General features: G+C 37.3%; 1 pseudogene; it reads right to left on the reverse strand.

Moving 5' to 3' along the window:
• Positions 1–8,155: 8,155 nt before the first annotated feature.
• The window catches only part of LOC107742804 (uncharacterized), a 39,716-nt pseudogene continuing 29,070 nt past the window's right edge, over positions 8,156–18,801 (reverse strand).

Consider the following 18,801-nt stretch of genomic DNA (forward strand, 5'->3'; position numbering starts at 1 on the left):
TTTAAGCTCATGACTTGAGTAGCAAGCTAATGTATCTTTATAGTAACAGAAGAAAGTTTGCTGAATTTAACATATGAAGAACCAATCATATTGGAGAACAATAATGTAATGGATCATGTCACATTTGCCATGCATTAAAATCAAGAATATGTGATTTGTTAATTCTCTTTAACCTTTATTTAATGAACACAAGTACAAAGAAGAGATTTCCAATGTTTTGCGAATCTAAATTATGTTTTGCAAATTTAAATGTAATAATTTAGCAGACACGTTTATCCAAAGCAACTTACAAAAAAGGACAATAGAAGCAATCAAACCAACAAAAGGGCAACAATGTGCAAGTCTAATCTAGCACAATGTACATAGCAAGCTTTTTTTTTTTTTAATAGACATATAGAATAGAAAATGTTAGTAATAAAGGGTCTATTGTTGAAGAGGCACCTTCAGCCGTTTCTTGAAGATGGCTAAAGACTAAGCAGCTTAGATAGAGTTAGCAGGTCATTCCACCAGCAAGGAACAGACAAGGTAAAGGTCTGTGAAAGTGATTTTGTGCCTCTGTGGGATGGTACTACAAGGCGCCATTCACTCACATAACACAAGCTTCTGGAGGGCACGTCTGAAGCCAATGTTTCTTGTAGGCAAACATTTGTCTTGAATTTGACGCGAGTGGCTACTGGCAGCCAGTGCAAGTTTATGAAGAGAGGTGTGATGTGTGCTCTATTTGGCGTATTGAAGACCACTCTCACTGCTGCATTCTGGATCAGTTGCAAAGACTTGACAGTACATGCTGGAAGGCCTAACTAGAGAGCATTAATAGTCCAGTCTGGAGAGAACAGGAGCTTGGATGAGGAGTTGTGTTGCCTGTTCCAATAGGACGGACCTGATCTTCCTAATCTTGTATTAGGAAAATCTGCAGGACTGGGCAGTGAAGTGTGGTCTGTGAAGTTTAACTGACCATCGATCACAACTCCAAGGTTCCTGGCTGTCTTGGAAAGAGTTATGGTTGACAAACCTTGCTGAATGGAGAAGTTGTGATGAAGTGCTGGGATACCATATTTGGCCACACGTCACGTCACTTTCACAAGCAGATCTGTCTTTGCAAGATTGAGTTGAAAGTGATGGTCTTTCCTCCATCCAGTAGGCTGAGATGCGAGCAGCTACTGTCGGATCATCTAGCTGGAATGAGAGGTAGAGTTTGTTATCAGCATAGCAGTGATAGGAAAAACCATGATGGATCCTAGTGATGACATGTAGATTGAGAAGAGAAGTGGTCCAAGCACTGAGCCCTGAGGAACCCCAGTAGCTAGATGTTGCGACTTAGACACCTCACCCCTCCAAGACACCCTGAAGGTCCTACCTGAGAGGTAAGACTTGAACCATTGGAGTGCATGACTCTTTCAAAAGCAGCAGACAGATCCAGCAAGATGAGTATTGAAGATTTGGAAGCTGAAATTGCCAGTCTCATGGCTTCAATAACCGAAAGCAGGGCAGTTTCAATTATGTGGCCACTTTTGAAACCAGATTGGTTGTTGTCTGGGAGGTTGTTCTGTGAGCGAAATATAGAGACTTGGATGAACACGACTTGTTTAAGCATCATCTTAGCAGAGATTGGAAGGCCTCCATCATCATTATCATCATCATCATCAGGATCTCATCCCAATCCCATCAGCAACCAGACCAGACATCTCAACATCACTCAACTCTGTCACACATGCTCAGGAGAGCACTGCATATATTAGCATTTATTGACAGTTTTTATGTTTTTATTCCTCAGATTCTGTCCACTGTTGTGGTTCTACTGAGCTGTGATCCGATTGGTCCTCTCTGCTATGGTGGGCGTGGCTACTGTCATTCTTCTGGTTAATGACATCGGATCCAGAAGATCTGAACAAGATCAAGCACATATTCACACATCAGGTACATGATTGATGGTGTAATTTTTGCCTTGATATGTTCATCTTTTTCAGAATGTATTGAAATCTATAGCAGAACACTGAACTTTAAAGGTTCTACAAGTGTGTCTTTTGTTCTTTTAGTGTTTTTTCATTATTAATACTGATGATTATGTCAGCTTGCACTCTCTATTTCAGATTTTTAAATGTATTTATTTGTAAGGTATCATTGTGTAGATTTCTCTCAGACACACAGTTCTCACTTCACTTACTACTGCTGTCCATTTGCCATATGTATTTGCTTGCCTTTATTCATAAAGTTGTCTCACTCTTAAGAGTTTCTCTATGTTTAATTTTTATTTGAATTCATTGATACTTCAGCTTGCTACTCAAGTCATGAGGATAAATATATACACAAACCTAGACAGCTGTCTAGTTCTGTTTCCTTATTTGTTATTACAACACACTAGCTTTGGCCCAAGTGTTGGGGACATTCAGTGTTCAAAACCACATAAATATAATGCAAGGAAAAGGAATGTTAGTAATAATTAAAAAATCCCGTCACATGCTCTACTTTTGATCAGTCGTGGTTCCTCTCAATGTTTCTTCCTTGTCTGCTTAAATATCTTCATTCATCCTCATTTATCTCTATTCTCTCATGTTTTCCAGCTTGTCTGCCTGTCATCAGGAAAATACAGAAAAATGTAGAGATCGTGAAGTTGCTTTAGACATGCTGTGATAGACAATGTTATATTAAAGATAGGCATATTGAATAATATTTAGACAAGAGAGTAAAGCAAGTTGAACTAGAGGAGTAAATGAGAACGAAACCACCACCAGTAGCTTGCAAAAAACATTAGAAAGAGCGACGTCAATAAAAGGCTCCTGGAGCAAAACATGATTTGCGTATTGGAACATACATGGAATGATGATTTTGATTGTGACCTTGTTGCCAGATAGTCTCTGTGAGCTTTTATTTTTTTATGTTTTAGTTTCTTTTCTCATTCGATTTTAGCGCAGTTGTCATTGCTAGGAAACATTGTATTGCTTACTGTGTTTAAGGTGGTAAATGCGTGCTGAAGTTGTGTTTGTTCTCGTGATTGCCACTTGGTATTTCATTTTTGTTTTTCCTAGTAGTAAGGCGCGTAGCCAAAGCCAGGTAAAGTACTTTTTTTTTTTTACAGAGTTAGCAAGTACTCATTATGAGAAGCAGTCAAGCAACAGAAGGCGGCAGCAGACTGTCAGTGTTTTTGTTTCTTTTCTCAGATTTGAGCACAGGGGTCATTGCTAGGAAACACTGTTTTGTTTGCTGTGTTTACCATGGTAAACACACGCTGAATTTGTGTTTGTTAAACAGTAAGGCGTGGCATGCTGAATTCAATAACGACATATCAGGTGAGTATATAATTGGTTAGCATACCGCGGTAGCCCTCGCGTGAAGTCTTTGCCAGTGTTCTAAGTTTAAATGACCTAATATTAGCTTCTTGTTTACTGAACTAAAAAATATAAGGCTATAAGGTGGTATAAAATCAAGGCTATCACATTTGCAATCCTGCTGATATTTGGGAAAACACACTCTATATCTTGTTATAAATATTAAAAACAAGAAATCACAGGGATTTTTTTGCCCTATATATATTCAGTTTTGGAGGCATTTTTGCTCTAAGCCCCCATTAATTTCCGACCCTGGTGCATGCGCGGCGGAGCTCTTTTTCGAGCATAAGCGGACACTTCTACTGTTGCGAGGCCTGTTTCAAGTGTAATGGGTGAAACATAGCAAAGGCCACTACTGTGCCTAATGTTTCTTCACATGGGATTAGGCTTTTCTGGATCTGATGTCATATACCAGAACAATGACAGTGGCCATGCCCACCAGAGCAGAGAGGACCAATCGGATCACAGCTTCAGAGTCTGAGGAATAAAAGCACAAAACTGAGATCAGCTCAGTGAATAAACATTAATATTGCCATTGACGTACCATAACAATTATGACACTTGAGTGATATCAGAAGATCATCATATACAGTGAATCTGTCGGCCGTTACATTGATTTCAGCTACTAAAATTTTTTTTTTCCCAAACCTAAATATCCACTGAATCCATTCACCATCCTTCATTTCAGCAAAATTAGCGTTTAGAGTGACTGAATGCCCCTCGTTCACTGACATTAGCCTCAGTACTGTAACAAAAAAACCCACCTGAAAAACAGTTTTTCACAGATAAAATCACTTGACGTTGGTTTGATGAAGCTTCACTAGAATACTTTTAATTATTTCAATGTGAAGTAAAAAAGATTCTGCAGCGCTATAAACACTTAATATACTGAATAAAATTAGAAATAGTTAAATAGGTATATTCTTATATAGACCAATAACTAAATTTAAAAAAAAGACTGTCACACTAAAACTAATGCTGTCGGGTATTTGAGCTTCATGTTAATTTTACTTAGACCTGAATTCAAACTTTATCTGACAGTAAAATCACAGTTCAATTATTTCTGTATGATAGTAGTAGTATTAGTTTATTTAATGCCATGTCAGCATCTGAGGCTATTTTCATGGAAAAAACTAAATTACATAAATACAAATATTACATAAATACAGTAAAAATCAAGCAAACAAACACAGCATGTAATATTATTCAAGATATTTTAAATTAACATATGATAAAAATGCTAAAACCTTTTCAGGCAAAATCTTACTGAATAAGTCCTTAATTTAACTAATTTCATAAAAGAGCTTTCTACTTGCATTAAAACCGAGACAGTCTTCTGTATGAGAATATCAGTGAATGTTAATCCTCTCTGACTAATTTAACCAGTAATTTAATATGGTACCAGAACAGAAGCAACTGAAATCATAAAAACACTCACCGTCCAGATGCCAAAAACACAAACAGAACAAAACTAATTTGAGAAACATTTTATTCATGAGTACACTCTTAAAATCTCTGAAAACACTGAAACATGACTGAACTGTGATATTTATTTGCTTCTGTGTGAATCCTCCCCCAACCTCGGTTAGTTTCCGCTCACACGTTCGTCTCCTTCAGCAAAATCCACAAGATTTTGCTGATCAAATGAATTTTGGCCCTGAATAAAAATTTATATCAGAAGATAGATTTAAACATTCAGTGTTCTTTTTTTTTTTTTTGCAAACATACTTTGCAAAAATGTCACTGCAGATTTACAACTTAAAAGTACGTAAAGCTCACTTGTACAGTAACTTTAACAAATAAGCATAGGTCAACCTGTATTGAACACTCTACATTATTTTTAATAACGTGTTCAAGCAGAAATAGGTTATAGTGATCAGTGCACCGAGAGCGCACATGCACATCTCTCTGGAAAGCATCTGCTGTGTACAAACATCTGATAGATGTCTCTAAGATGTCAGTTTTACATACATTCTAAATCATAAACGAATTCTGTGTGGTTAGTTTGCAGAAGTGACAGAAATTAACTTTTGCATTACAGCTAAATAGGTTTGTACCATTTTTATAAGGTATATTTTCCTCATTAAATGTATCATCATCTCTTATATAAAATTCTTACACTAAATAAATTCAATCAGGAAAAACTAAAGTTTATAGTGCTGTTACCAATCAAATGAAATCAAAATCAACAAAATCCATCTGTGCACTGCAGAAGTGGCACAGAAGAACTGTTGCATAAAATCAATATCTCATTTGCAATCGTGCTGATGTTCAGTAAAACAGCACTCCTGCTTGCATGATATTGCATAACTCGGTCATGACATCTTTTTTATACTTAGGGTATTAAAGGTCATTCAGAATTTATCCTCATTTTGCCTTTTGTGGTCATTCTAACTGCATTTTAATAGGCTACATCATGCAGTGAAAGTGCGCACACACAAGAGTTTATCGCACTAGGGGGGGAAAAAAACCACTTCACCTACAAACTATTGACACACACAGTGACCACAAACATCCAGCAGAAGCTATTTATCCACCGACAGATAAAACCAAACCAGATTTCTGTACTGATTCTGTACAAAACAAATGGGAAAATATTGCAGGGTCCATTCTGAATCCAAAACCATATAATGTTTGCCTATGTTGTTACAACAAAATTCATCAACTGAATGTAAATGAGAAAGCACAGCAACCTGTAAATGTATTTGTTAATTTAGAGAAATCTGCATTTGTTTACCGGAGAGATTTTCGGTTTGGAAAATTTGATGAGAAATACTTGAATTTATAATAAGATCTCTTTTTTGATTGCAGATTTTGGTATGTTGGCAAATCTGAGCCAAATAACTCTTTTTGAAACTCTAATTGAAACACATGTGACCTTTCTCATTTCTTCTGGAGAAAGTGAAGAGGCCTGGATCTGTGTTTCCTGAATTTCAAGCACGACAAGCTTACACAATAATCCTCATACACTGTAAAAAATTACCGTGAATTTAACGGTAAAAGACTGTAAAAATGCTACAGTAAAAACCTGTTAAATGGTTAACGGTAAATTCCCCTACTATATACGGTGAAAAACTGCATTGGACATTACATGTAATTTTACGGTAGTGTACCGTTTTTGGCAGTGAAAAATACTGTATAATTTACAGTGAATAACCGTAAATTGGCATTCCCAGAATTCCCTGCATTACATTTCAAATTTGATGTTTTTTTGTTGAAATAACTGTTTCTTCTTAATTTTTTCTTATCAGTTTTGTATATTAGGGTTGTGTGTTACACCTAATGTTGTTAAATGAATGTTTATTGCATTATTTCAGTTTCATGTGTGTTACCATGATGGTGTTTGGTGTTTGTGTGAATGACACTGTGCACCTTCTATATATGTTATTATTTAAAAGCTGCTTGTGATAGGCTTTGGTCCATCATGTGACTTTCACCACCTGCATTTGGTGGTTATCAGTGTATTACAAAGGTACAAAACAGATTTCAGTACTGTAATAAGTTGGTATATGAACATTATATCAGTTAATGAAATTATGGTATTTAACTGTAAATTTAAGTTAAAACCGTAAAACCTAAAATGTTGCTACCGTATTTTTTACGGTAAAATTCCGGCAACCACAGCTGCCGTTTTTTTACCGTAAATTGTAAAGAATTTTTTTTACAGTGTATATTAACTGTATGTTATGTATATAACAGTAGCAAACAATGCTTAAAAAAAACACTCAAAACATTCAACATTTTAGTGCCCAAACGTTTCCAACGAGACAAAAAAAAGCCTGTGAAGCGCTGAGAGCCTCCTATATTACCTTTGCATTAAATTACAAAAAAATAAAATAAAATGTACAGCATTGTTTACTGTAATAAACACTGCTGTGAGGGTGTTTCTGAGGGAATAACCATGATTTTGACACCTTTCTCTCTTCTGGCTGCTGTAATCTCTCTGTATTTTTTACTCATTTTAAAAAGTCATGGATTTTTCTTTTGATGTTGGATCAAATGAAAACGCAAAAACAAAATCTGCTGTAGAAGTTTACTGATGTTGTGCTGACTTCCGCTTCTGAGAACCTCGTGAAAAAAGAGTCAATATGGGAAAAAGAACTCATTACATTAATATAGCATACGTTATTCAGTACATTACAAAAAAAAAACTTTTTAGCAGTGTAAGAATGAGCTTAATATACTTTGTATTCCTCCAGGAGGAGCTCACCATAATAAATGTAATAAAACATGGAGAGACCTCAGAGTGATTAAAAACTTTATTGATAAAGACAAGCAAATACAGATGACAAATGCACAGCAGTAGTAAAGAGAGATCTGAGTGTCTCTTTATTCATTTGTTTTATGTATCTGAGGGAAATATGAACAATAAAGCTTTCAAATTAGATTTGATAAAATATGAAAGAAAAATGCACTTCTGTTTTCATGTATTCATGTTCAGCCAGTTGAAGAGCTTCAGTATTAGAGACGTCTGATCTGAACAACAATAAAACTACAAGACAGGTACATTTTAAAGTGCTTTAAAGCCTCAGAAAATAACATTGTAACATTGTAACAAACGTAAGATTGTAAAAGATTGCAAAAAACAGTTTAAAAAGTAAGGCATTGTAATACTGATGAATAATGGTATTTATCATAACACTCACTATTGTAACTTTGAGCATGTATGTGAATGTTACTTTATGCTCTCAAATAATCTTTTAGGGTGAAAATGAGTTGCTGATAAATGAACATCAAAACCAGCATATGAATATATAAAGCCATTACAAAAAAAAAAGAAGATTAATAAATGATAAACAAAATTGTTATAGGAGAAATTACATCGTAAATTAGGTTTGTGTCGAGGGAATACGTGTATGATCTTGTTCAGATCTTCTGGATCTGATGTCATAAACCAGAAGAATGACAGTAGCCACGCCCACCAGAGCAGAGAGGACCAATCGGATCACAGCTTCAGTAGAACCACAACAGTGGACAGAGTCTGAGGAATAAAAACACTAAACTGAGATCAGCTCAGTCAATAAACGTTAATATCACCGCAGACATCAACTAATATCAGCGCTGCTGTACCTGAACATGTGTGACAGAGTTGAGTGATGTCCAGATGTTGAGTCTGGTTGCTGATGGGATTGTTGAGCACACAGCTGTAGCTGTTTTTATCCTGATATTCCACCTCCAGAGGTAGAGAGAGACTGATGCTGAGATCAGACACACTGATGCTGGACAATAAACTGTTTCCTTTGTACCAGGAGAGAGTCACATGACCCACATTCACCACTGAACACACCAGTGAACAATTCTGCTGTGATGATGATGATGAAGAACACTGTGAAGAGTCTCTGCTGATGACAGGAACAGCCAGACGAGCTGAAAACATGAGAGAATAGAGAGAAATGAGGATGAATGAAGATGTTCAAGCAGACGAGGAAGAAACATTGACAGGAACCACGACTCAACAAAAGTAGAATCTGATATACAGAGTTAAATATAAACCTGGCTGTTAATGTAAAAAAATTAAGGTAATTAGTTATTTAAAATAATTAATCATGATGAGATAATTTATTAGATATAGCTGTAATAAATAAAACATGTGAAACTGATATTTAACTCACCGAAGACAGTGAGAATAAAAGGAAACGTGCTGAAATGTTTGTACCGTAGATTATAAAGTTCATCATGTTCAGTTGAGATGTTTGTGATGATCAGAGATCCAGTTTTTTTGTCCAGTTTCAGTCTGTCTCTGAATCTCCCATCAAGAACATCATCACGAACAGTGAATATTTTGGCCCGTTTATTGATTTCAGCTATTAAAGTCTCTCCATTATATCCAAACTTCCACTCAATCACATCCTTCTTCTTAATTTCATTAAGTAGAGAGTTTAGAGTAACTGAATTTCCAGTTTCTACTGACAAATACTTTGCTCCTGTATCACCAAACACAGACACGCAGAATAAACACAAACAGGGTTTAACATCGATTTAGACAGTCGTTTGCAAAAGTAAATAGATTGACATTTTATTTTGAAATGAATATCATTAAACAACAGAAGCAAAATGGAATTTGGATTAATAATGTTTGTGGTGATTAAAATACTAAACAGGTGAAACTGATATTTAACTCACCATTGACAGTGAGCCTGAAATTCTTGATCAGACTGTTGATGAGTAGGTTATAATCTCCAGCATGTTCAGTCATGCTGTTAATGATGGTCAGAGATCCAGTTTGATCGTCCAGCTTCAGTCTGTCTCTGAATCTCCTATCAGGACCATCATATACAGTGATTCTGTTGTTCTGTTTGTTGATTTCAGCTACTAAAGCGTTTTCAATTCCAAACCTCCACTGAATCACATCATCATCTTTCATTTCATTAAGACCGGAGTTTAGAGTGACTGAACGTCCCTCCTTCACATACTTCACTTCCATTAAACCAAACACACCTGAAGAACAGAGTTTTTCACAGATTAAACTCTCACGAGTTCACACTTACATATAATTACATAGAGTAAAGGTTATGTGTATTTGGCGTGCTGTCCGAGGGGAGGGCTGAACCCAGAGTACTCCCCCCTGCCACGCTGGGATAGGAATATTTAGAAGCGAGGACATGAGGTGGTGGAAGGATGCTGGAAAACCGTCAAGGAACATAGGTAAGCCTGCTGTGTGTGTATACATCTCTTATCTTGTTAATTAGGATAATTATCTGAACGTGCTCCTCCCGAACTTTGTTAATAAAACATTTAAAATCACTTGATTGGTTGGTTTGATGAAGCTTCACTAAAATACGTTTAATCGATTAAATGTGAAGTTAATATTCTGCAGCAGTACAAAGACAAAAGATGTTAAATGAAAAGACAAATAGATTTATATGTGGAACAATAACTAAAAAAGACTTTAATGTTAATGTCCCACTAAAACTAATCAGTATCTGAGCTTCATATTTTACTTCATCGGTTCACTGAAAACCCCACGATAGCGATGCTTAAAATGTCTGAAAACACGATTGAACTGTGATATTTATCTGTTGAATCCTCTCTCAACAGGATTCGAACTCTGTTTCCTTTAGCAGAGGAAGTCAAGAAAACGATTAAGCTTTTGCTGATCTTACATGGTCCTGCATGAGTGAAATGTTGCATGAGTGTTGGATTTGATATCTGTATCTACTGTGTGTTATTTAATGTAGTAAGCTGTCAATCATATTTGACCTCTGATTCACTTCATTTCATTGTAAAGATGTTTTGTGTGTGGAGCAGAAGATTATGAGGTTCATATTATCAGGACAGAAAATGAAGAAACGCTTCACACACAAACTACAGACACACACAGCAACCATAAACATGTGAGCTGTTTATCCACTGACAGATCAAACCAGACACACTGATGTTTGTACACATAAAACAAAGAGAAAAATCCTTGCAGGCTTCATTTTGACTCAAAACCCAGTAAATTACACATACCTGTAAATGTAATTGTTAATTTAGCCTCTGAGAGAGTTGGTCTTGGGAAAATGTGATGAGAAATGATTGAGTTCATAATGAGATCTCTGACTTTTGACCGCAGACTTTGGTTTTTTTGGCAAATCTGTGCACAATAACTTTTGAAAGTTTGCCTTGGTCTCTTCTTCTGGAGAAACTGTGTAGAGGCCTGGATCAGTGATTTCTGAAATTATGATGAGCTTACATAACAACTTTTATATTTTAACTGCAACAGTAACAAGTATTAGAAAATCACACTCAAAACATTAAACATTTTAGTGAACCAACATCTCCGCCGAGACAAAAAAGCCTGTAAAGCACGGAGCACCGACTGCTGGATGAACAGTTGAGAGGAGAAACATTCACAGACTGAGATGACGTGCTTCCACTGTTATTAACATCCTACATCTGTCAACCCAATTATGTACACTTACAGGTGCGTCATGCACTTAGTATATTTGAGGGGGCACCAAACTTGTGAACTACATAATTAAATATCTCGATTCTCGAATATGTGTAAGTAAATGCATTTTGCACCTTAATAGATCATGTTAGTTCATCTATAATAGCGATGTAGACTAATGTAAGAGTAATCTATCAACGAGGCATAAAACCCGTCTTTTTTTGCTTCTCTGTTTCCGAGGTAACTAGGAATTACACAAGCTTCAGTCTGGATCCAGCCCTTATGAAGTTCTGAGATGACCTGAGAGATGATGCCAATCCTGCCGAGGAACTCAGATGACGACAAACCTGAACCAACATACAAAACTACCAAATTTTGCTATAAGTTTGACTGCAATATATATATAATCATTGCTGGTAATAGTGTTCACCATTTGTTTGAATACGTCATTAACTAACTGCATGATTTTTACTGTACATTTCTGCCACATGGACATCACCTAGACATAGTCAACCCTGATAAGCTACTCATAAATATAATGTAGAAACTTACATTTTCTGTGAAGCTGCTTTGCAGCGATTTGTTTTGTGAAAGGCACAATACAAATAAACATGAATTGAAAAACGTGAATTTTTACTTAAGTACTTTACTTAGGGGTGTCATGTCATAAAACATTAATACGACTGACTTTGTATTTAATGTGAATTTAATAAAAACATTAATAAACATTAATAAGATGTTGATATTTGGTTAAATTTCAGTTGCGATGTAGGTTGACCAAAATTCAGTGTCAATTCAATGTCTAATGTCAATGTTAATTTGATGTCTAATACCGACATTAGCTGACGTTGATATTTTGTTGTTTTTAGGTGTTGTAAAGTAACCCAAATCCAACGTTAAGTCAATGTCAAATACTGACGTCAACCCGATTTTCATTCTCAACCAAAATGCAACATCTGTCTAATGTTGGGGGTCCAACGTTAACCTGATGTTATCCGGTGCCTGTTGGGTTACATTACCAAAGAATATTTTTACTGACTTCAATCTAGCACAAGTTTAAGCACTCAAACTCTTCAAAACTGGTTCAGCAATCAAATGACAGATGAGCTGATATGAAGCTCATTTGTAGTAAAATGAAGTGAAACTTCCCCTTCAGCTACAATAACTGCACATCTTTAAGTGTTAATGCATGTGATTGTCTGGCACTTTTTTTTTTTTGGCTGGTTAATTAACACTCTGAACATCGTCACTTTGAGTTCCAGTAGGCGTCCACTTCCTGTAGATCCATGGTGTCATTTTCAACAGAAAGAAACTGACACATAACATGTGAAATGTGTCCTAAAGCAGCGTTTGATCTGCTCATGAGATCCTGAGAGTGTTTGGCTCTGCTCTCTCCTGTCACTGTCTGCATTTCTTATCAAATATCTTGATTGTTTCAGAGTTTCTCTAATGGCTTTATGGAGCAGGAACAGATTACCTGCTAGAACTGTGTGGATAAAAGTGTTCTCTGACATCTTCAAATAATTAATATTCAGCAGCTACGGATTATGACACTCTAAATGCTTACTTTGTTCCAACACTGCATTAGTCCTTACAGCTGCTATTAGAGTATGTGAGGAAGTTTTTCATTTGTCTTTGACCCTTATCATCAGATCAGACTGTGGCCCTCAGTTCATGTCTGCTCAATTTCAACAGTTCTGTGAGGCAAATAAAGTCTACATGTGAAGACAACACCAAAATGGGCAGAGGTGATGTGACCATATTAAAACACTCAGGCAGAGGGGCTAGACTGGAAACAGACCATATACAGATCCACTGAACACAATACTTCTGCTGAGCCTTGCTGAGTTTCTTCTCCAACAGGAAAACCCCCTCTAGTGGGCCCCGGCCCCTGGTAGAGAACCACTGCTCTAAATGCTTACTTGCTAACAAGTGAACACCGCATTAGTGAGACATAAACAACATGACACTGCAACGGTTTCTCACTCACTTCAGTCAAGCTGCTAAAGACTGTAAAATAAAGATAATCAGCTGTGAGATGCCGTTTTGAGCAAACGCTTGCATATGAGGCGGGCAAATAAAGCAATAATTCCAGACCAGTTCAACATGACCAAATCAACATGAAGTCGCATGAGCACTCGCAGGTATTGAGGGAGTGGAGAAAATCTCTGATGATATTATTATACTTGCGCCAAACCAAGAGACACATGATCAGAGATCACATGCAGTCCACCGCAGAGTAAGTTCTGGTAGGACAAGAAAAGACCAGAAAACTGACAACTCAATTGAGCTCAAGCTCCAGACACTATTGTGTCCAAAAAGGGAAATTATGTTTTCACCATAAAAAAGTACCTCGTTTGTGAAGAAATTCTTCAGTGTGAATGCAAATGACCCCCAGCTGAACAGCAAAAGCAATCAGAATGAGATCCTGAGAGTGTTTGGCTCTGCTCTCTCCTGTCACTGTCTTCATTTCTTATCAAATATCTCGATTGTTTCAGAGTTTCTCTAATGGCTTTATGGAGCAGGAACAGATTACCTGCTAGAACTGTGTGGATAAAAGTGTTCTCTGATATCTTCAAATAATTAATATTCAGCAGCTACGGATTATGACACTCTAAATGCTTACTTTGTTCCAACACTGCATTAGTCCTTACAGCTGCTATTAGAGTATGTGAGGAAGTTTTTCATTTGTCTTTGACCCTTATCATCAGATCAGACTGTGGCCCTCAGTTCATGTCTGCTCAATTTCAACAGTTCTGTGAGGCAAATAAAGTCTACATGTGAAGACAACACCAAAATGGGCAGAGGTGATGTGACCATATTAAAACACTCAGGCAGAGGGGCTAGACTGGAAACAGACCATATACAGATCCACTGAACACAATACTTCTGCTGAGCCTTGCTGAGTTTCTTCTCCAACAGGAAAACCCCCTCTAGTGGGCCCCGGCCCCTGGTAGAGAACCACTGCTCTAAATGCTTACTTGCTAACAAGTGAACACCGCATTAGTGAGACATAAACAACATGACACTGCAACGGTTTCTCACTCACTTCAGTCAAGCTGCTAAAGACTGTAAAATAAAGATAATCAGCTGTGAGATGCCGTTTTGAGCAAACGCTTGCATATGAGGCGGGCAAATAAAGCAATAATTCCAGACCAGTTCAACATGACCAAATCAACATGAAGTCGCATGAGCACTCGCAGGTATTGAGGGAGTGGAGAAAATCTCTGATGATATTATTATACTTGCGCCAAACCAAGAGACACATGATCAGAGATCACATGCAGTCCACCGCAGAGTAAGTTCTGGTAGGACAAGAAAAGACCAGAAAACTGACAACTCAATTGAGCTCAAGCTCCAGACACTATTGTGTCCAAAAAGGGAAATTATGTTTTCACCATAAAAAAGTACCTCGTTTGTGAAGAAATTCTTCAGTGTGAATGCAAATGACCCCCAGCTGAACAGCAAAAGCAATCAGACAGAACTAGTGGAGTCAGAGGAAACCGAGCAGATCACTCCTGATAACATGCTGATTCAGACTGAGTTACTGATGGTGCTGTTGATCCGCAGATGAAACACAGACACAAATCACACTACAGAGATTTAAAGAGCAGGTCATATAGGTTTTCGAAAAATATATTCTTTGCAGTTTGTAACGTAGCTATCCTTCAATGTAAACAGTCTGCAAAGTTGTTAATCAAAAAAGTGCATGATAAATAAAGATATTGGCTGCGTCTGAAAGCCTAGGCAGCTGACTTGCTGCCTCACTGCCCTATCAGATGACTTTGCAGGCAGCGTTTTTGCACAAAGGCACCTCATTAAACTGATTTCGGACAAGCTTCTGAGGCAGCATAACGGTTTAATGATCTAAAACAAAATAGAACGAGTTTTGGGGATAACTAAATTAATATGTAATTACTATAATACTGATTTCTCGCTAGAACTAACATCAAAAGTGCAAAAAGTTAGTCAGAAATAGACATTTATAGACAAACTGACCACCAAACGCAACTTTCAGACGCCATATTTGTTTTTTAGAAACAGAAGGCGAATTCCAAACTGCTTTTTTGCGCCCTTGAAGGGCACTTCTGGAAGGGGACGCCATTTGTGGGGACGTTCCAAACGAAAGTGAACAACTGAATCCCTTCACGAAGGGCCCTTCCAGAAGTCCGTTAGCGAAGGAAACATGTGATGGTCACTTCATGGAAGTGATTTCCGTTTGTGATCATGTGATCTTCAGTTAGGAGATCTTGTGACGCATTTAAAAGCAAAGTTGTGGTTGATTTCGACACAAACGTAAGTAGAATAGGCTAATTAAATTTGTCTTTATTTTAATGTAGGCCTAATACAAAATATTTTTCATCAGAAATATTATTTAAGATGGTAGTGTAAGCAAGTTTAGTTTGAAAAAGCTTAATAGTAAATAAGACACAATTAGACAATATTTGAATAAAATAATAATAATGAGAAGAAATATATATTTGCAACAACTGGTGAAGTACTGATTGCTGCACGCATGCGCAGCATTGTCAAGGTAACATTTGGTCAGTCATTCCCTTCGCCAAGGGATTTCCTAACGCTTATGCGAGACAGTAATGCCCTACACCCTTCAAAGAACACACTTCAAGGGCTCTGCCCTTCGAAGGGAGTAGGGCATAGGGATGCTCCCTTCCGTTTGGAATTCGCCCAGAAGGTTTCTGAAGAGCATTTTTGAAGCATAAAGTGGGCGGAGCGGGCCGTCGCCATCTTGGCAGCGCGTCACCACGAGTCACTCCTGGATAATCGTACATGTGCGAAGACGCGGGACGTGGGCGGAGCTCGTTGCTGAATCCACGCCCGCCTAGCTCTACGGTGGTGACAGCAGCGGCAATCCACCTGTCACTCAAAATTAGTTGTATAGACCAAAACCACTTTTTTTTTACCAGGCTGTAAACATATTTTTTTTTCTGCTGTAAAGTTGGGCATTTTAACATGGGGGATCTATGGGATTGACTCCCTTTTGGAGCCAGCCTCTAGCGGTCAGTCGATGAATTGCAGTTTAAGACACTTCCGTGTTGGTTTCAAGAGAGAGACTGGGAGGTAGGCACATTTGCGAAGGATACATCTATGCTGCCTTCAAAAATCTATCAGATGAAGGTATTTCATGAGACAGGAAGTGAAGCTAACTTTGGATTCGGACGTGCCTTGATGCCTTCCTACCTTGGAATGCGTCCTCCGAAGGCAGCATTTTAGAGCTTTCGGACGCAGCATTTGTCTCTCAAAAAAAGAGTCGATTCTGAACCGCCTTAACGAGACGTCATATTTTCGAATCTTCTGCCTGTTATCTACTGTATATATGTCACAAGGTAACGCATTTGCATAAACCCTGCCTGCCCACGAAATACGAACACTCCGACCTGCCCACAAACACTTCCGCTAGTTAGTGTGTTTACATCAGTTCGAGAAGATGCTGTGTTCTGCGCTGTGAAAGCAAGCTTGTTTTGTTTTCATTGCCGAAAGATGATGATGTGAAGACATCACTTAAAGTACAACAAACAAAGTTTAAACTTGCCACTGAGAAACGTCGTGCTTGCGATGGAGTTTCCGGTTGAGCGACTGCATCCGTATCATCCTCGGACTCAGGCTTGAACTGATTAGGTAATACCGATGTCATTTTTGTAAGCTTATAGCATCTTTGTTTACATGTAACCCTCCATAGCAAAAAAATAATTATGGTAATGGGCGTTTCGTTTCCAACACGCACTGTGTACGAAAAGACCATTCACAAGAGACTTGGCCAGCTGACCAATCAGAGCAGAGTAGGCTTATAGAAGGGAGGAGTTTACAGACCAAGAACTGCTTCGAATGAATCGTTTCGAAATAATTGAAAAACGATTCTAATATTAAACGCATATTCTGAGAAAATGAAAGTTTTCTGATCTTAGATGCATTTAACCCTGTTGTAGGGGACTCCAGCACTTTAAAATACCATATGACCTGCTCTTTAAAGACTTAATCGTTGACTGTCGGAGGAAATGCAGCACTGATATGTTGTTTATTTCACTGTGTTCTCAAAGTATATTATAGCTAGATTACCGGTATTATATTATATTAAAACAAAGTATATTATTACTATTATAATGTCTCCTAAATCTGCATTTTCTCAGGATAAAGGAGACACTAGGGGAAGTTGTTGGTTTATTATTGTGGATAGAAAAATAAAAATAAAACTAATGAGCTTAATAATAATGTAAACATTTACAAATGATGTTTTAGTAACCTAAATCATTATATGTGATCCACTGCTGAAACTATTAAACACACAGTTTGTATTCCTCCAGGAGGCATTAGACATAAAAAAATGTAATAAAACATGGAGAGACTCTTGAAGCTCAGAGTGAGAAAACTTTATTGACAAAGGCAAGCAAATACCGATGAAAAATAGACAGCAGCAGTAAAGTGAGATCTGTGTGTCTTATCTGAGGAAATATGAACAATAAGTCCTTTCAAACTGGATTTCTGGATAATCTGACACTAAAAATGCAAGGAGAGAGTGCTTATGTTTTATTGTGTTCATGTTCAGCCAGTAGAAGAGTTTCAGTATTAGAGACGTCTGATCTATACAATAATATTTACAACTCTACACTGCCTTTAAGTGTGATTTGAGGTGATTTTGAAAGTAAGTCCAATCAAATATGAAAGATTAGATTGTAAAAAAACAAATAAAATAAAAAAAAACATTAAAAAGGAAAGCATTTTATATTAACTAATCTAGCATAAGCAATGCAATATTTGGTAATCATCAGTATTTATCAAACACTCACATTTACTTTTAAGCGTTAATGAGAGAATTTGTTGCTGTTTGTTCTCAAATAATCTTCTAAAGTGGAAATCAACCACCTAAAATAAACATATATACCAGTCAGTGAATGTACAAAACCATTACAAATAAATGAAAATTAATAAATAATAAACTAAATAGTTTTATGAGAAATGACATAAATCATGTACCTGGTGTGTGAATCTGTGTTTGATCTTGATCAGCTCTTCTGGATCTGATGTCATAAACCAGAAGAATGACAGTAGCCACGCCCACCAGAGCAGAGAGGACCAATCGGATCACAGCTTCAGTAGAACCACAACAGTGGAGTCTGAGGAATAAAAACACCAAACTGAGATCAGCTCAGTCGATAAACGTTAATATCAGCACCGACATCAACTAATATCAGCGCTGCTGTACCTGAACATGTGTGACAGAGTTGACTGATGTCCAGATGTTGAGTCTGGTTGCTGATGGGATTGTTGAGCACACAGCTGTAGGTGTTTTTATCCTGATATTCCACCTCCAGAGGTAGAGAGAGACTGATGCTGAGATCAGACACACTGATGCTGGACAATAAACTGTTTCCTTTGTACCAGGAGAGAGGCACATGACTCACATTAAACACTGAACACACCAATGAACAATATGATGGTGATGATGATGATGAAGAACAGTATCTGCTGAAGACAGGAACAGGCAGACGAGCTGGAAAACATGAGAGAATAAGACAGTGAGTGTTTAATGTAGATTCTGTTAATCTTCATCTTAATTATTTTCCTAAAACCTCAAAATTGTAATTT

Source organism: Sinocyclocheilus rhinocerous, unplaced genomic scaffold, assembly GCF_001515625.1.
Source record: "Sinocyclocheilus rhinocerous isolate Xijiao unplaced genomic scaffold, SAMN03320098_v1.1 scaffold1879, whole genome shotgun sequence".
In the NCBI taxonomy this organism is placed as follows: Eukaryota; Metazoa; Chordata; class Actinopteri; order Cypriniformes; family Cyprinidae; genus Sinocyclocheilus; species Sinocyclocheilus rhinocerous.